Genomic DNA, 16028 nt, shown 5'->3' on the forward strand with positions numbered 1-16028 from the left:
GAATGCAAGCCAGGTGCTAACAGAACTCTGGAGAGGAGGGTGACTAGCAAGGAGGAAGCAGGCAAGAATTACCAGCCAGCAAATGTGAAATAGGGTGGAGGGTGTTGCTGCATACAGGCATTTTATGGCAAAAAGGGGTAAAGATGCAAGCAATAAGCTAACCACATTACACAGGGAACAGACGCACACATTAAAGGCTGGAAGAGTTGCATAAGGAACAAGTTACTTACCTGTAACTGTTGTTATCCAGCATGGGTCTGGCATGGATTCACATGCTCATGAATATTCCCCGTCGTCAGGCTGGGAATCCTCGGTAAAGAAAAAACCGGTATCAGTTTCGTTTCTGATCTGTCTTTTGTAGTAGTAACCAATCACTGATCTCTGCGTCATACTGACCACAGCCAATGACTGCCCTCTACCTAAGCCCCGCCTCTGGCAGCCATCTTCAGATTTGGTAGCGCGTGAAGTGGCAGTATGACCAAGTGAAGAGCCGCAGAGGGGTAGGCGGGAGGGTTCGCATGTGAATCCATGCCAGACCCATGCTGGAGAACAACAGTTACAGGTAAGTAACTTGTTCCTTCTCCAGCATGGGGTCTGGCATGGATTCACATGCTCATGAATAAAGAATACATAGCAGTACACACATGCACAACCACGGGAGGTGGCAAAGGCTCAACATTAAGCATTACATCAAACTCAACATTAAGCAAATCTTACCTCCTCACCAGGCTCACCTTAGGCAAACAGGTTGCGCAGCACTGCTTGGCCGACCCTGGACTCCTCCCTGGAATCCCGATCGACGCAGTAGAATTTCGTGAAGGTGTGCGTCGACCTCCACGTAGCAGCCCTGCAGATGTCCAGCAAGGGCACACCAGATAGGAACGCCGTGGTAGCTGCGATCGCTCTGGTGGAATGGGCTCTCGGACGGCCAGGCAGCGGTCGGTTTGCCAACCGATGACAGTACATGATACAGCCGGAGAGCCATCTGGAAATGGAAGCCTTCGAGAGAGCCTTCACCTGATTGACAGGTCCAAAGTTCACAAAGAGTTGTGACGTCTTCCGAAAACACTTTGTGCGGTCCACGTAGAACTTCAGCGCTCTAGCCACATCCAGCGAGTGCAAAGTCCTTTCAGCCGGCGACGAAGGCGACGGGAAGAAAACAGGCAACACCAAGGGTTCGTTGAGGTGGAAGTCCGACGGCACCTTGAGCATGAAGGAGGGGTGCGTCCTGAGCACTACCCTTGTGTCGTGAAAAGTCATGTACGGGGCCTTGCAGGAAAGGGCCTGGATCTCTCCCACCCGTCGTGCGGAGGTGATGGCCACAAGAAACGCTGTTTTCCACGACAAGAACTTCAACGGAGCCGAGTGCAGAGGCTCGAACGGAGGTCCCATGAGCTTGGTCAGCACCACGTTGAGCTCCCACGCCGGGGCCGGAGCCTTCACCGGCGGGAACGATCTGAACAGTCCCTTCATGAACTCTTTCACCAGACGATGAGACCACAAAGACGTCAGGCCCGTGGTTCTGGTGTATCGGGAGATCGCAGCAAGATGAATCTTGATGGACGCGTGCGCCAGTCCAGCTTTGGCCAGCGTCAGTAGGTACGGCAGTACTTGGGGAGCCGTAATCCGTAGATGGTTAATCTTCTGTGCGTGGCACCAGACAGAGAACCTCTTCCATTTGTGTCCGTAGCATTTAAGAGTTGAGGACGCCCTGGCCTTTGCAAGAACCTCTCTGCAGTCGGCCGGTATGTCGTATCCTCCAAACTCTAACGCTGCAGGAGCCAGGCCTGCAAGTTCAGCGACTTCGGGTTGTGATGGAGGATGGCGCCACCTTCCCTGGAGAGAAGATCCGCGTCCACTGGCAGCTTGATTGACGGTGACGCTGACAAGTCCAGAAGGTCCGGGAACCATATCTGCCTCGGCCACGCAGGTGCGACGAGGATCATCCTGCACCGTGACCGCTTGAGCTGGTTGATGAGCCGGATCAGCAATGGCAACGGAGGGAACGCGTATAGAAACAGGCCCTCCAAGGGGAACGAGAAAGCATCGCCCATGCTCCTCTGCTGGGGAAACCTGCTGGCGAACCTCCGGCACTTGGAGTTCGTCGCCGTCGCGAACAGATCTTTCTGGGGTGTGCCCCACCGTCGGAAGAGGCGGTCCACTAGATCCTGTCGTAGTTCCCACTCGTGGCACGAGCGCAGCTCCCTGCTGAGTGAGTCGGCAATGGTGTTTTTTATCCCTGCCAGATGAAACGGCACCAGAAACATCCCTTGGGTGACGGCCCAATGCCACAGATCCTGCGCCTCCCTGGACAGGGCTGGGGACCTGGTTCTGCTCTGTTTCCTGATGTAGAACATGGGTGGTGGTGTTGTCGGTGAAGATCCTCACCACCTTGCCCTTGAGGGACGGAAGGAAGGACCTGAGGGCCCAAAACACTGCACGGGGCTCCAGGACGTTGATATGGAGGGACTTCTCCGTCGGGAGCCAAAGGCCTCTCGCGTGCAGATTTTCGGTGTGCGCTCCCCACCCTTCCAGGGAGGCATCCGTGGTCACTGTCTCCTGGTGGTCGGGGGTCTGGAAGTCCATGCCCGCCGTCAGATGCGCGCGGGTGCCCCACCACCGGATCGCTCGTCGGAAACTCTCGTCGAGTGTGATCCTCTCCTCGAAGCTGCCCGTCGTCTGGATCCAGCGCGCGTCCAGGAACTCCTGCAACGGGCGCATCCGGAGCCTGCACAGGGGGATGAGGTAAATGCAAGAAGACATCATTCCGAGGAGGGACTTGATGGACCACACTCTGGCCGCGTCCGCAACCAGCATCCGCTGCACCTTGCCCAAAATGGCCCTCGTCCTTTCCTCCGACGGAGAGGCCAGAAGCGACACTGTGTCGAGCGTCGCTCCCAGAAAGAGTGCGTCTTGCACGGGCACCAGGTGGGACTTGGCGTAGTTTATGGAGAATCCCAGCTCCGTGAGAAGTTGGACGGTCCTTGCCGTGTGCTCCACGGCGAGCTCCTTCGTCTTCGCTCGGATGAGCCAGTCGTCCAGGTAGGGGTAGACGTGGATCCCCTCTCGGCGCAGCTGCGCCGCCACTGGTGCGAGGCACTTGGTGAACACCCTGGGTGCCGACCTCAGTCCGAAGGGAAGGGCTCTGAACTGATAGTGCCGCCCTTGGACCACGGACCTGAGAAACTTTCGGTGTCCCTTTAGGATGGGAATATGGAAGTAGGCATCCTCCAAATCCAACGACGACAGGAAATCGCCCTCCTCCAGCTGACCCAGGACGTGTTGGAGGGTGACCATCCGGAACTTCCGTGCCTTGATGAATTTGTTCAGTCGTCGTAGGTCCAGGATGGGACGCCATCCTCCCGTCTTCTTCTTCACGAGGAAGTATCTTGAGTAAACTCCGGAGCCCCGAAGCCTCTTTGGGACGAGCTCGATGGCGCCCTTCTTGAGCATCGCCTTTACCCTCCAAGAGAAGTTGAGGGACGTGATGTTCTTTCCTGGCCACAGGGGGGGACGCGCGGGCACCTCTTTAGAAACTCGAGCGCGTGACCCTGGGCTAGGGCGTCCAGCACCCAACTGTCGGTGGAGATGGACTCCCACACGCTGACGAAGCTCGCCAGCCGGCCTCCCACCGGGGTGCTTCGGTGGGGGCCCGACCCCACGGCCGGTTCAGTTCTGCTTCGACGAGGCTTTGCCGCCTTGACCTCCTTGGCGACGACGGCGGGGCCCGCCTGACTTGCCTCGTCCCCTGTAAGCTTCCTGCGACGACGAACGGGCCGCTTGACGGTAGGTGGAAAATCCGCCGCCGGAACCTTTGGAGGCACCCTGTTTGCCTCCGCTGCTCCGAAAGGGCGGCCGCCGTTGCTGGAGAACCCCAAGAGCCCGGGCCGTCTCCGTGTCTGCCTTGATGGCTTGAAGGGAATCGTCCACTGTTTTCCCAAACAGGTTGTTTCCGTCGAACGGCATGTCCAAGACTCTGGTCTGCATGTCCTGACGGAAGTCAGTAGCCTTGAGCCATCCACGCCGCCTAAGGCACACGCCGTTGCCCAACAGGCGAAATCCAGTGTCAGCGATGTCCGTCGCAATCGTTATGGCGTGGTCCAACGCCACCTCTCCTTCCTGCAAGATCTCTAGGGCATCCGCCCTCTTGTCGTCCGGTAGGAAGTCCAGCAGGGGGGCCAGTTTGTACCACAACTCCCTGTCGTAGCGGGCTACGATAGCCAAGGTGTTGGCCGCCTTAATCGTCGTCGCTGCAGACGAGATGACCCTGCGTCCCATCGTATCCAATTTCTTTCCCTCGCCGTCCGGCGGGGAGGTCGACGTAGAGGCCGCGCCCCCCCCGCTTTCTTCCTGGCCGCCGCAGAGACGAGCGAGTCCGGAGTCGGCTGTGCCCGAAGGCACAAGGGGGCCGCGTCCGGGACCCGGTACTTCTTCTCGTACCGATCCCTTCTAGCCGGCGTCGCGGATGGGTTCTTGAGGAGGGCGAGGCCCTCATCCCAAATATCGTCCAGTAGAGGTACGGAGAGGACCGTCTTCCTCTTGGCTTCGCGCCGTTGATAAAGGAAACCTTCCTTCTTCTTCTCTTCCGGGCAGAGCTGGAAAAGCTCGGATGCCCTGGCGATCATGGAGTGAAACGATCCAATCTCGTCGGGCGGGGAAGCCCGGGTGGGAGGTGACGACGGCAGATCCTCGTCGTAAACCTCATCGTCCGTACCCGTCGCGGCCGTGTCAGTCCCTGTATCATCCCCACGAGTCGTGGACGGGGAGGAGGGCTGAACAGGGCGCGATGGCTGAAAAGAAGGTGGAGGATGAATCCTTCTTCTCTTAGGGGGAGGGCTCCCAGAAGGGCCTGGCTCCGGGTCCCCCCTCGGGAGCGGTTCCTCCGCTGGTGGTAAAGGCAGTCTCGTCCTTATCTCCGAGCATAAGGACTGTATAGCCAACAAAATGGCCGCCGAGTTGTCTTGCGCCACTGGTTGAGGGGAGGTCTGACGGGCGGTCAGGGGCCCCGTCGGCACCCTCGACGTTATCGTCGTCTCCTACGTCGGGGTCCCTCCCGACGGGCTGGTCTTCTTCCACGCCAACGCCGTGGCTTAAGACTTCGATCAGCTCTTCCTCAGAGGTTGAGGCCGAAGCCACGACGACCTCCTGCTCCCCCTTTTTCTTCTCCGCCGGAGGTTTCACGGGGGTCCTGTCGATGGGCATAAAAGAGGACTCCCTCCGCGGTGGCAGGGAGACTCAGAGCCCCGAGGTCGCCACCACTGGTGTAGCCTCCACAGGCTGAGCCAGAGCCGCCGCGACTGTCTCGATAGAGGCCTTGGCCGGATGGATTAAGGCTTTCACCACCTTAGGTGTGCTCACCGCCTTCTCCTTGGGGGGAGGATCACTGCCTCGCTCTCCCTCCGATGGGGCCTTAGAGCTCGACCGGGGCCTCTCCAGGAGCTTCGCCCGGTGCTCGGCCTTCCTCTTACCCGAACCAGAGCGTTGGCTCGTGGTTGATGGTGCCGGGGAGGATGCGCCCTGCCTGGCGCCCGTAGAGCCCGACCGTTCGGCGCTCCCAGTGCCAGCGGACTCGCGTTCTTGGCCTTGTGTTGGACCCCCGTCGCCAGGGCGTCCTCAAAGGTCTTAGAAGACCGCTCGGATTTCTTCTTCTTCTTCTCGCCTGACGGGCTCTTCCCTTCCAGCCAGTTGGTGAGACGTTGATGGCGGTCCTTCATGGTCCGCTCCGACATATTGCCGCAAAAACGCACAGTCCTTCTCCACGTGCGACTTGTCCTCATGTAGGCAGTAAAGACAAAAGGAGTGTTCGTCCGCCTTAAAGACATTCTGAAGCTGGCATTCAGGGCAGACCCTGCACAGCTTTCCGGGCGTCGAGCTTCCCTTCTCCTGGGCCATGTCCGAGATGGGCCTGAGAAACTTCTGGAGTCCTCCAAAAGCGTGGCTCGACGAAATCTTCACCCTTGAGGGGCATAGACGAATCCGACACGGGTCCCCGTTGATCGGATGAAGAAACGGTGGAGCTTGAGGCTCTTTTGACCGAAAAAACGTGAAAAAATAGCACTAACGCTCAAGAGCAATAGCACGAGGATCCCAACACTTGAACGTGCGGTAAAAATCTGAAGATGGCTGCCAGAGGCGGGGCTTAGGTAAAGGGCAGTCATTGGCTGTGGTCAGTATGACGCAGAGATCAGTGATTGGTTACTACTACGAAAGACAGATCAGAAACGAAACTGATACTGGTTTTTTCTTTACCGAGGATTCCCAGCCTGACGACGGGGAATATTCATGAGCATGTGAATCCATGACAGACCCCATGCTGGAGATGGTTGAGGAATTCCACCACTGGTGTTTGCATCTAGTGGGCATTCCTCAACCTTTTGCAACTGTTGAAAGGGGTTGCCTGGAAAAAGGAAGAAAACAATAATATAACTGCATACAAGGGCCATCTCTCTGATGAGTGGTGAATGCAGACAGACGTCCGACAGCATGAAAGGGTTAAGAGAGCAGGCGTAGCTTACAGTATTTGAAGAGTGTGAATCCTCAGATGGGTATGCAAGCGAATAAGCTGAAGCATACAAAACGAGCTATAGAAAATAGCATTCATTTGCACAAGAGGGGGCAAACATAAGCAATTCAGTGAAAACATGTAAACAGGGAGATTCTAGTGAAGAACCTATGGCATAGGGGTGAGAGCACTAGAAGTGGAGGACTGATAGCAAATGCAATCAAGAAAGATCATGAGACAAAGAGCGAGGGAAGGACAGCAAGTGCGAGAAGGACAGCGGGAGGAAGAGTGAGAACGAGAAGTAGAGAGAAAGAATTCTTCAGTTCAGCGATATACAAAAGAGCAGACTGTGGAGCATAGGACTTAGGAAGGAGCTATTTCTAAAAAAGCCCTTACATTCCTTTCTAAGAACTATCATGGATGGGATCCAGAGCATTTCAGGTAGGAGAGAGTTCCAGACCACTGCACGGTCTTCCATAAAAAGATTATTTTAGAATGTGCTGTTTAGATTCTCTTCGGTGCAGTGATCTTTGCATCCACCTGAGATGGATGCCATTGTAGTGAAGAGTGAGGACTGTTGCGATGATACTGAAGCAGCATGGGCAACAGCAGCAGCAGAATGGTGTACAGTTTTCAGTGGCACCAGGTTGCATTTCGGAGTCCCGTAAAGAGGCTGTTTACATGATTCCATCTATAGTGGACTATAGATTGGACCACAGAGTGTAAATATGATTCAGCTTTATGTTCCTTAGTTAACAGAAAAGGACCTCACTAAACCATATTGTAAGCTCTGAACATGAGGTGAAATGACAGTACAAAAAATGAAATAAATGAGCTAAACATGAGCAGAGTACATGTGGTACAATATGTTGAGTAGATAATTTCTCAAAGCAGCGTGGAATAGATGAAAGGAAGAGGCACGGAGAATGTAAAGGGGAAAATTTCAGAATTTAGGAGCGAGTAAAGAAAAGGAATGGAAACGGGATGAGGCACAGTTTTTGGGACAGAGAGAAGGTAGAGGTGCTGGGAGCACCAAGAGAGTCAGGGGTTGTAGAAAGAATTAAGAGAAGCAAGGTAAGAAGGAGCATGACAATAAAGGCATTTGTAAACTATAAAAAGGAAATAAAGTAATAGTCGATTTGCAAAGGAAAGAAAGGAGGCAGGTCAAAACTTAGAGGAGATAGACACACAAGCAGGGAGAGAAAACAAGAGACGAATAGAGGAATTAAAGACAGAGCGAAGGGGAGCAAGATGGGAAGCTGGAAGGCCCAGAAAAAGGGAGGAACATTAGACCAGTCTAGAAAAGATAAGTTGAACAGGGGGGCTAGCTGGGGGGGGGGAAACGACTAGCGCATCAGATGTCATACAAGTGATGTGGTATATGAGTTGGAGCAGCTTGCCTAGTGTTAATTCCAGGGATTTGCATTGGTGAGTAAAAAGTGGAAGGTTCTAAGACCAGAGGCAGGCATTCAGTCTTGGATGGGGAGTTTCAATGAAGTAGCAGAAAGGAATAAAAACCAGGCCTTCTGAGGGCTGAGCATAAAATGACAGCAAGTAATTAACCATGGCGTGTTTCAAAGGCAACCAGCAAGATGGATTATGCCAACAACATACTGACAGATCGAAAGATTGTTTTTGATCCGTTCACACAAAGGTTTTAAAGAAATTAGGAAAACTATTCAAGAACAATGCAGTCTATGTCAAAGAGGGCCTCCATGAAACGCCAGAACATAAGATTATCAACATTATAAAATGTTGCTGCAAGATTTACAATCCAGGACTCTCCATAGTCAACAAATCAAAGTGCATTCTCTTTCCATTTTGATGGTGTGTAAGGATCAGACACTGAAGTGAAAACAAGCTGCACACTTCTTGGCTTCAATGACATGCCTTTAAGGTAAATTAGTTACAAGTGGTGACCCGCACTATCGCGCTGTCCCTGAAAGTTTTCAAAATAAGCTCCAGTTTATTGTAATGTAACACATGTGATCACAATTGTTAGTCACAAAAAACGTTCTTATGCACAGTTTATTAGCAAAGTCTGACAGCCGACACGTGTTTCGACATTCAAGTCGTTCTCAAGGCTGGCAGGTCCATCATAAAGTTAATATTAACATTCACCAAACAAATAATTGTTAACCAAAACAAAAGCAGGTAAGTACACATAGTATTGTGAAACGGTATTGTGCATCCAAATTGTAAAATATCGTAGGTTTACATACCCATAATGAAGTGGATGCATTCATTGTTGGAGAAAGGAGATAGGAAACAACAGGAAAGCATTTCATTATTTGCATAAATATCTATAACCTATTTATTAAAGCGTGTTGTGCTGTGAGCGAAGCGCGTGCGCCACGAGTCACCCATGCGTAAACCCCGCGTCCAAAATAAGAACACCACTGAGTAAAAGTGAGTGGTTAATCGGGGTGATTCAATAAAGGAGAGTGGTTTAAACTAGGCCAGTTCAGTGCAGGTGAGGATACTTATATTAAACATTGAATACGCAGTGTAGCCCATAAGATAATGAAGTGGAGAATATTACAGCCTAAACTGAGTGTGGAAGTTCTCTTAAATGAGAAAATGAATATAAAGTCTCACCCTACTTCTTGTGGTTTTCAATTAAAGTTTTGATGCTCCCAACAGAATATTTAAATCAGCGAATCGCCACCTTCTAATGTCATCTGTTGATGTGTAAGCATATTGTGAATGGTTATTATTAATTATGACCGGGAGATGGTTACAATATTCACACTAACACTTTAAAACAATTAAATGAAAATTAGCATGCTCACCATCAAAATGTGAGACATCTCAATCGTATGTCTGTGATGGTTCCATGTATCACGGTGAAAAAAGATTCCCCCAAGCAGCTATATCTGTCTCTTAGTTTTAGCAGTGTTCATCCTACGAAAGAAAACCATCTATTGCTAACCATTTTAATAAGAGAAGAATAGGCGGATTTAAGGTATAATGTGAGTGCTTACTTATATAGACGGGCTTAATCCCAGGCTACATATTCATGGTGTTGTTTAGGCACGAAACTGCCGAGTGCAGCACATTAAATAGCGTTGAACGCGCAAGTGAATGAAGGCAAAATAAGTGTCTATGCGCATGAGCGAAAGGAAAATGCTACTCTTTCACACAGTCTCACTGTACGACAAGTGTTCCTGACATGCGAGCATGCGTATTGGCTACACGTTCATAGATAGCCAATATGCACGTTATTTTATATGAAGGTTTAAAAGATATATAAACCACTTTTTCCATTTCACTGCTTGATAATGGTATTCTTGGCACAACAAATATGTGCATGATAAATATACAAGGCTAATATATATATATTGTTTAATAGATCAAATGATATTAACATGTGCCGTGACTCTGTGTGAAATTGATAATATGTTGAAAAAATAAAGTAAAATGTTGCACAACTATATCAAATGGGATGACTTCTTGATGGAGAGTTTTATAAATCCATGTGCTGTATGGTATTGGGAAAATCAGAAAGAATTAACAACTGGCCAGATCCAGCTAATTATAAAGTATCCATATTATTGATCATATGTAAAGTGGTGTCTTTTGGGTGCGCCGTCCACACAAAGCAAAACACGCCACGCGCACTCCGCCCCCCACAGCTATGTAACTTGTATATCTACAAACATACAGTTGGAACTGAATACTCCTGTAACTATCATCAGTATTCCACCATATTTACAAATTTGTATGCACAAAATGTGTACACCCATCAGTATATGCACATGCGCAAAGTGCAAAAAATATGCAGGCATTGTATTGTCCAACAAATTCGAAATGGTAGTTCATAAAAACACATGCATCTCATGATCTGCATTAAGCCCAATCTGTGTACATCGTAAAAGACAAATGAGCCTAGCTTCCATTTGTCTAAGTTTTAAAATAATGTCTCCCCCTCTTTTTCCTAGTTTAGCTTTACGCAGTCCCAAAAAACGAATATGTTCCTTGTTGTCTAATTGATGTCTAGTTTGCCAATGTATTGCAAAAGGCAGCTTGGCATCCTGGCTAGCCAAGCTAGCCAAATGCACGCGGATCCGGTCTCTGAGTTGCCTGATAGTGGAGCCAATATACACTTTAGAACAGACACATTTGAGAGCATATACCACATGTGTGGTCTTACAATTAATATGGTCTTGTATTTGTAATTTGCATCCATTGATTATTGTGTATTGGGTCACATTGCTGTCTACAAATTTGCACATTGAACATGTACCGCACTTATAAAAGCCAGCAATTGGGGACAACCAAGTATTTTTTTCCTTTGATGGTGTCTTGGTTAGCTGAAAAAATGATGGGCTCGACAAATTCCGAATGGTTTCTGATCTTGTGAAAATAGCTTTGGTTTATCCGCCATATACGGTCTAATGTCTTTATCTAAGAGTAATGTGCCCCAATGCCTGAGTAGCAACTTATATAAACTTGTGGAAACCTTTAAAAACTTGGTGATAATATCAACAGTATGTTGTTTTGCGATTTTATGTTTGTTAGTTTGCAAAGTGACATTCCTGTCCATCGAGATGTATCTGCTAAGACTCTTGTTGATGCTAGTCTTAGAGTAACCCCTTAACTCAAACCTTTCAGATAAAAGTTCACACTCTCGTTTAAAGTCTGATTTTCTACTGCAATTTCTGCGTGCACGATAAAATTCCCCCCCTAGGAATGTTGTGTATGGTGGATAGACGATGGCAGCTAGTGGAGTACAGAGTCGAATTAGCTTCAGATGGTTTGCGAAATGTTTTGGTGTGGATAATGCCTTGATCTATAAAGATATTGAGGTCAAGAAAGTCAATGGTTTCACTGCTATATTGTGATGTAAATTTAATGCCATATGAGTTGGTGTTGATTTCTGAGCAAAACAAACAGTTCAGGTATGGATCCGGACCAGATCATGAGGATATCATCTATAAATCTTCTCCATATCACAATGTTAGACCGATATCGACTCTGACTTAGAATGTGACTTTCTTCCATCTGGGCCATAAATAGGTTGGCCAAAGTGGGGGCATATTTTGCTCCCATCGCTAACCCTTTGACTTGGGCATAATATTGATCGTTAAACAGAAACACATTATTTTCAAGTGTGAATCGCAGAAAAGCTTTTAACATATTAACATGGGTCCTATATGAAGTGGATTCATTACGAAATGTGTAATCCAGATATGTGACCGCTAAGTCGTGGTCTATGCTTGTATATAGGGCAGACACGTCCAGAGTAACTAATGTGTGGTAGAACCTAGAACCCAGCATACTTGGAGGCAGCCCGATTCCAAGTTCCATGCAGTGATGTATGCAACCAAAGACACAGAAATGTAATATTACGCTATAGTGCACTAACAACTACTGTAATCCAATGGTGACCATTGTGGTAGCAGAAGCATGGGGAAGAATGGGATGCACATTCCTAACACCTCCCTTCCTTCTACTTGTTCTAATACACAACAGAAAGATGCTGTTCTAAGACACAACATGGAAACTAAAACATTGCAAACATGCTGAGCACTGCTCACTACTAAACACTGCTGATCCACGTGCAGAGCAATCCTAACCACCAACAGACTCTTTCCCCTTGCGTATATTAGCCACCCTCTCCTTTTCCATATTCCCCCACCTCTGACTAAGATTAATGAACCCAGATCTTTGACAAACTCCTTGGGCTCAGAATACAGTGTTTCCCTTTCTCACCTTCAAAGGTATCTTTACTTTAATGACATTGCCCGGGGCTACCGTAAAACTCCTGCAGCAATTATTTTCATCAAACATCCTTTGGACCTGTACCCACTAACCAACAGTTTTTCTCTCACATCTGCCACATCCACTCTCTGACATCTTGACCTTCACATCCAACCAGGACACAAACAGGTGTTGGGTTTCCTTCCACACAACAACTCAAACAGGGCAACGCCTGTCACAGCATGGGGAGACAACCTGTACTGAAATGTCCTCTGCATGACAGCTCTCACCCAGTCTCCTCCAGTGGCCACCACAATCCTAATGACCTCCATTAAAGTGGGGTTGAATCTCTCCACACAACAATTCCCTTGGGGTGAAACAGTGCTGTTGTAACATGTTCAATCCAATACCTTTCCAAAAATGACCTGAACTCCATTGAAACCAATTGTGTTCCATTGTCAGATAAACAATGGCTCTAAAAATCATATCAAACTGCCACTAGTGTGAGAAACCTGAAGGTGTCTCACCAGCTAGTCCCCGGGGTTCTGTCGTCCAGGTGGCCAGGACACGGCCATCACTATTGGATCCAGTTCCTGGGGGTGGACCAGTGCTGGAGGATCACCTGGATGGGGGGTCTTCAGGGAGTGGAGGTGGGACACCGAAGGGTGAGATGTGGTATACCCTTCCTTAGAACATCTTTTCCTGATCCTACCAGGTAGGATACCTAGAAACTCAACCCCTCGCCCCTTTCCTGACAAAAACACTTTCTCACGGACAGTTCATTGTGAGCGACAACGGTCCAACACCAGAGCCGTATCCTTGACATGTCCCAACGCAAGGGTCAGGCAGAGTCAGACAATTACTGATAATTACACACAGCTGACTTCCATCACACTTCCCCACACGGATAAAAGGCGGAGCATGAAAGCACACTCACAGCAAGGCCAAATGCACAAGGAAGCAGCAATTTCAAGATGGCAGTTTAAACCGAGGAGAAAGGCGGCAAGACCAGAGGGGACGACAAGGAGGGAATTACCCTTTCTCTTTTCAAGAAAGGACTGCGACTTTCCAGAAGCCTGAAGGAAAAGAAACATAAGATCAGGAATTGAAGCTGTGGACGGTATAGTGTGCGTCAAACGTATACGGGGCCCTCACGCATTGATAGCCAAGGCGGAGAGAGGCGAGTGCCACCATGGAACTGCCCTTGACTCAGACATCAAAAGCAACACCAGCGAGTTCAGCACAGCCGGTGAATTGGAGAAACTGATCGCACACTGTGTTATGCTCAAGGTTGCAAGCAGCACCATTGTATGAAGAGAACTTGCATATGATTGAAATTTATTAACCCAAAATAGGTACGATACAGAGTAGTCTGGCGCCATGTAGGTGTTCACTCGAATGTCTCCGTTTGGTACCCCCCTGAGCGTGTAAACATTTTTGAACTGTGAAATCAAAGTGGTCCTGCAGCGGGTTAAGTTGAATCCTGTGCACATTCAAAAGTCTTTATTTGTCTGAAAACTGAAATTGGAAAGGGGTCTGAACCCGGAAGAGGTGGATCCTAAGTGAAGGGTAATACACCCAAGAAGATATTGTGTGGCAAATGTGAAGACAAAGTATAGTTGCAACCTACTTGCAATCTTAGACGCAAGCTCCTAGTGTAAGCTTGTGTATTTAGGTTGTTGTATGGGGCTGCAATGCAACATGTGCATTGAGGTTGCCCAATGCCAAAAATAATAGAAAACAGACGAGAAGTATTGTGACAATGAGACAGTCAGGCGGTGTTGATGGAAATTAAAATGGGTCTTTAATTCAGACTTTTCAAAAATGATGAAAAGAAAATAAGCTTCAATCAGAATTTTCTGCAATGTCCTTCTCTGTGCTTATGCTGGGTTTCTTCTCTGATTCTTGCAGGGAATATGGTAAGGACTTCTGGCAAGACTTCTCCTCCTAGTCCTCATACGCCCACCAGCCTTCAGCAGCTCCTGATGTCCTGTCTGGTTCGATCTGCAACAAAACCAAGAATGAACACACTCTCGCCTTCCAGCGTTGTCTTTATATAGGCAGAATTTAACAGGCCAATCAGTGTTCACTTCCTCCTCCAGTCTATATAAACTCTCCCAAGCCCTGCCCCCTTTTCCCTTGAGGCATTGCAAGTTGTCTTCGACCTTGACCACCACCCGCTCCCTGTCCCAGTCATCTCTGACCAGGTAAGGGCTTAGTTCCTCCCTGGAAGGGGTTTTGTGGGTCTCTGGGAATCTTGTGTTTTTGGCCTGCACTATTATGTTGTCACAACGCTGTCTTTCATAATCCGTGGCTCCGCAGTTCTCATGTGGGTTACAACTGCCGAGCACCCGCAGCTTCCCCATGCCGTGGCAGCCCCGCCTCTCCCTCCTCGCGGTCCCTCGACTTCTCTGTCGGCTGTCAGAGTCGAACGTCAGCGTCTCTGCTAATTCGCATGAGTGCGGCGTTCTAACTCTCGTGTGCCCGCCCGGAGGTTCCATGTCTTTCAGACAGCCGCCAGAGTCGAACGTCGGCGTCTCTGCTAATTCGCGCGAGTACGGCGTTCCGAGTCTCGCGTGCCTGTCTTGAGGTTCCATGTCTGCTGGCATGGCGTCTCCTAGCCCGAACGTTCGCGTCTCTGCTGCTTTGCAGAAAGGCTGCGTTCCGACTCTTTTGTGCCCGCCCTGGAGTTCCAAATTACATTTCCCAGTCTGTGCTTCGCCTGGATTAGATATCTCCTGACCCCCCCATTCCCCAACCATGTAAGTCTCTGGGTCTCGGGGAACCACGTTCTTTTGGGCCCCTCTATGTTGTGACTGTCCACCTTGACCGTTACATACACCCCCCGAAGCATCCAGCCGATCAGGCTGGTCCGGATTTCTGGACAGGTAATCTGGGACTAACTGGAAAGCCACTGGTCGGTGAACTGTTTCAAAACAGAATTCTTGTAGGGTCAGGAACCATCTCAATACTAGTTGGTTGGAGTCCTTGTGGGTGGCCAGCCATTGAAGCGGAGCATGATCTGTAAATACTGTAAACTTTCTTCCACTGAGGTAATACCTGAGGGTCTCAATTTCCCACTTGATAACTAGACACTCTTTCTATGGTAGAATATACCACCTCATTTGGTAAGAGTTTATAAAGGCCATTGGCTGTAGATCCTTCTCACCACCTTGTGGGAGTACGGCCCCCATACCTATTCCTGAGGCGTCTGATTGTACAAAAAACCTTTCCTGGAAATTGGGACACTGTAGAACAGGTTGTGTTGATATTATCTGTTTTAGCTCTTTAAAGGCTTTATATGCTTCTTCGTCTTTAAGCAAGTCGTCTTTATATGACGAATTGAGAGCCTCTGTGAACGGACGAAAACAATGGAAGAAAACAAAAAGGTATGAAGCGCCGATAATACCCAATGAAGCCTAAAAAGGCTCTGACCTGTTTCTTATTACTGGGCATAGGCAGTTTCCCTATTGCTTCAATTTTGTCCAACTGTGGTCGTATAAACCTGTCCCCGACAATATATCCCAGGTATCGTGTTTGATTGGCGGCCAATAGGGTTTTCTTTGGGTTTATGTTAAGTCCTGGTGCTTGCAGTGATTTTATTACTGATGAGGTGACTTTGATGATCCTTCCAGGTTTTACTGTATACAACTATGTCATCCAGGTAGGCTGCATTGTATCCATGATGAGGAGCGAGAACCTGATTCATCAGTGATTGAAAAGTTGCTGGCGCTCCATGCAAGCCAAACGGTAGTACTGTAAATTGATATAGTCCTGAAGGAGTAGAAAAAGCAGTTTTGATTTTATCTTCCGTCCTTAACGG

The 16028-nt window shown here is 48.9% G+C and overlaps 1 protein-coding gene and 1 long non-coding RNA gene across 2 annotated transcripts in view; both read right to left on the bottom strand.

Annotated features, from left to right (window-relative positions):
* Positions 1–16028, bottom strand: part of BUD13 (BUD13 homolog) — a 340704-nt gene that overhangs the window by 272953 nt on the left and 51723 nt on the right. The gene's annotated exons all lie outside the window — the stretch shown is intronic.
* Positions 9101–9580, bottom strand: LOC138489619 (uncharacterized). The gene is made up of 3 exons (XR_011274833.1): positions 9487–9580; positions 9295–9406; positions 9101–9183 (listed from the first exon to the last, which is right to left on the bottom strand). It is a non-coding gene; the product is annotated as an uncharacterized lncRNA (long non-coding RNA).

The sequence above is a fragment of the Ambystoma mexicanum genome, chromosome 9 (assembly GCF_040938575.1).
Source record: "Ambystoma mexicanum isolate Mex_15411 chromosome 9, UKY_AmexF1_1, whole genome shotgun sequence".
Lineage (NCBI taxonomy): Eukaryota > Metazoa > Chordata > Amphibia > Caudata > Ambystomatidae > Ambystoma > Ambystoma mexicanum.